Source organism: Callospermophilus lateralis (assembly GCF_048772815.1).
Source record: "Callospermophilus lateralis isolate mCalLat2 chromosome 10 unlocalized genomic scaffold, mCalLat2.hap1 SUPER_10_unloc_2, whole genome shotgun sequence".
Classification (NCBI taxonomy): Eukaryota; Metazoa; Chordata; class Mammalia; order Rodentia; family Sciuridae; genus Callospermophilus; species Callospermophilus lateralis.
The window spans coordinates 350,002-353,735 of NW_027510152.1; the positions used below are offsets into that span (position 1 = coordinate 350,002).

The 3,734-nt window shown below is 34.8% G+C and overlaps 1 non-coding gene across 1 annotated transcript; it reads right to left on the reverse strand.

The window, feature by feature from the left end:
• Positions 1 to 1,307: 1,307 nt before the first annotated feature.
• Positions 1,308 to 1,414, reverse strand: LOC143409090 (U6 spliceosomal RNA). Its single transcript, XR_013092599.2, has one exon. It is a non-coding gene; the product is annotated as a U6 spliceosomal RNA (small nuclear RNA).
• Positions 1,415 to 3,734: the final 2,320 nt, after the last annotated feature.

Here is a 3,734-nt window from a genome sequence, read left to right on the forward strand (position 1 = left end):
ATAAGAGTCTTGTTAAGAAAGTCAAGGCCTGATTTGACACGATGAAGATTTTGGCCTACTTTTTCATCTATTAGGCACAGGGGTCTCTGGTCTAATTCCTAGGACCTTTATCTACTTGTGTTGAGTTTTTTGCATCATAAGAGATAGTGGCTTTAATTTCATTTCGATATATATGGATTTCCAGTTTTCCCAGCATCATTTGTTGAAGAGGATATCTTTTCACCAATGTATGTTTTTGGCACCTTTGTCTAGTATATGATAACTATATATATGTGGGTTTGTCTCTGTGGCCTCTATTCTGTACCATTGGCCTACCAGTCTATTTTGGTGTCAATACCATGCTGTTTTGTTACTATTGCTCTGTAGTATAGTTTAAGGTCTGGTCTAGTGATACCACCTGCTTCACACTTTTTTCTCAAGATTGCTTTAGCTATTCTGGATCTCTTATTTTTCCAGATGAATTTTATGATTGCTTTCTCTATTTCTATGAGGAATTTTATTGGGATTTTTATTGGAATTGCATTGAATATGTATAGTTCTTTGGGTAGTATGGTCATTTTGACAATATTAATTCTGTTTATACAAAAACAAGGGAGATATTCTTTAATTTCTTTATTTAGTGTTCTGTATTTTTCATTATGGAGATCTTTTACCTCTTTTATTGATTTTATTTTATTTTTCTGAGGCTATTGCATATGGGATAGTTTTCCTAGGTTATCTTTCAGAGGATTTGCCATTGATGTACAGAAATGCCTTTGAACTACAGATGTTGATTTTATATTCGGCTTCTTTGTTGAATTAATTTATTAGTTCTAAAAGTTGCCTGGTAGAATTTTTTGGATCATGTTGGTAGAGAATCATGTCATCAGCAAATATACAAAGTTTGAGTTCTTCTTTTCCTATCCATATCCCTTTAATTTCTTTCATTTATCGAATTGCTCTGGATAGAGTTTCAAAAACTATGTTAAACAGAAGTGGTGAAAGATGTCTTGTTCCAGTTTTTAGAGGGAATGCTTTCCAATTTTCTCAATGTAGGATGATGTTGGCCTTGGGTTTAGCATACATAACCTTTACGATATTGAGATATGCTCCTATTATCCCTAGTTTTTCTAGTGTTTTGAACATGAATGGGTGCTGTATTTTTGTTGAATGCTTTTTTCTGCATCAGTTGAGATGATCATATGATTCTTATCTTTAAGTCTATTGATGTGATGAATTACATTTATTGATTTTCATATATTGAACCTATCTTGCATCTGGGGGATGAACACCACTTGATCATTCTGCATTATCTTTTTAATATGTTTAAAAATATGGAATGCTTCATGAATTTGTGTGTCATCCTTGCTCAGGGACCATGCTAATATTCTCTTTATTGTTCCAATTTTAGTATATGTGCTGCTGAAATGAGTACCTTGCTATGGTTTTGACTAACTGGTAGCTTGCAGTTTTTGACTATAAAAATGTACCCTATCTTCTGCAAAAGGTCAAAAGTTGCACAGGTGACTTGCCTGCTGCCCTTCTGACCCATAGCAGCAAATAAAGTTTCACATCTTGCTTCAATACTCACCCAGTAATTTACTTCAAACATGCCACAACAAAATAAGGTGGTCACAGAAAGGGCAAATATTATGCGAGACCACTTGTATGAGGAACTTAGAATAGTCAAGTTCATAGAGACACAAGTAGGACTGTGGTTGTGAGAGGACTAAGGAAAAGAAATGGAAACAATATTTAATGGGTACAGTTTTTGTGTGGGAAGATGAGCAAATACTTTTTCTATATTACCAGGTCTGAAAGAATTGGCAGACTATCTACTGCAGAGTTACGTCCCCACCTTTTTTTATCTTATTTTGAAAGAGCGTCTGGCTTAGTTGTTGAGGCAGGGTTTGAACTTGCAATTCTTCTGTCTCAGGCTTCCTCCTTGCTGGGACTGTAAGCATGCACAACCAAGTGAGAGATGAACTGTGGTGATTGTTACCCAACAAAGTGAATGTGTTTAATGTCACTGGACTATATACTTTTAAAAAGTTAAGATGTGAATTTTTTCTTTTTTTAAAAAAATATTTACCATAATTTAAAAATGTCTACAGAATAAAATATTGTTCACTTATTGAAAGAAAACTCTTGAGAAACATGCTCAAAATGAACATCAGCTATGGGGGAGTCTCTGCTTTCAAAGTAGAAAATGGTATCAGATATTTTATACAATTATCCCAAACTGACTAGAATGAATAAAAAGCAAGTCAGCATAGCTTCCTTCAAAAGTTTGTGTAACAAATGTTCAGTGGACCTAATAAATCCACAGGGTAAGTGACACCAAAAGAGACAAATAGTTTTAGGAATTTATTCTAGATTATAGCTTGTCTTTCACTAAGTGTAAATACTATTATATGAGAAATATTGGGCTTTGATCAAAAGTCTTCTTATGTAGAAGTCAGCTTTTCATCACAGTGACCAAAAAAAAAAAAGGCAAGAACAACTTAAGGAGGAAAACTTTATTTGGGGCTCATGATTTTAGAGGTTCAGTCCATCGTCAGCCCACTTCATTGCTCTGGACACAATCTAAGGCAAAACATGATGGCTAAAGGGTGTTACGGAAGGAAGATGATTTGATTAGCTCATGCAGCTGAGAAGGAGAGAGAGAGAGAGAGAGAGAGAGAGAGAGAGAGAGAGAGAGAGAGAAGAGAGAGAGAGAGAGAATGCTCCATAAGGCACCAGAGACAAGATAATATCCTAAAACCATGCCCCCAGTTACCCACCTCCTCCAGCCATGCCTCAGCTGCCCACAGTTATCACCCAATAATCCATTTAAATTATTAACCCATTAAATGGATTAATCAGTTCCTATAATATAATAGCACCTTTTTGGGAACATCTCAAATCCAAACCATATGACAATGTACATTTTTTTTTTCAGCTCGCACACACACTGTCTCCTAAATGGCCCAATTGCAGTTTGCCCTATTGAGAAAACATACCACCTGAGTTCCTGCCAAGCCAATGGGTTGTTGCTCCCATTAGTCATTGTTTTTAAGCATTTCAATTAGCATTCCTCTTGTCTGTTGTATTACTAAGAAAAATTTTTTTAAAAAAACTGAAATAATGAAATTTGAAAAAATTTAACTTATATCAAAAGCTTGAGGATAAATAATTGTTTCACTGGTTGGCAAAGAATATAAATCAGTATGAAAGGCAAAAATGTTCTAAAAATAAAAATATATATATAAAAATTTAAACAGATTATTAAATTTAGAACTTTTTAAAAATCCAAGAATGAGTGGGCCCCTTAGAAGGCAGGTAACCAACAAACTGACAAGTCTGCTCAGAGACTGGCATGTGGTCATATCACTCCCTTTGCATGAGTTATTCTTTTTTCACCAAGATTGTATTCTTCAGTCTATGAAAACATTTTTACATGTAAGAATATAAGGAGTTATGAATATAAAAAAGTATTTCTATAAGCAAAATAAATGGAAGTCATTTAAATATTTACTTTTTGGATAGACTGTTTCACAGTCCTTATTTGGAAAACTAGAAAGGGATAGGCTCTCTCTCTCCTTTCACCAAATTTGAATCTGATTTCTCTGAGTCTTCTCTAATTAGACCTGATCTTGGACATCCCTTTTTGTCCCTGTTGAGGCTAATGTGAGCAAGAATCCTGCTCCGTACATTTAGCAAATATAGCCCACACTTGGTAACTGACCACCTTGTCTTCCCTTCAGCCAGAGTTC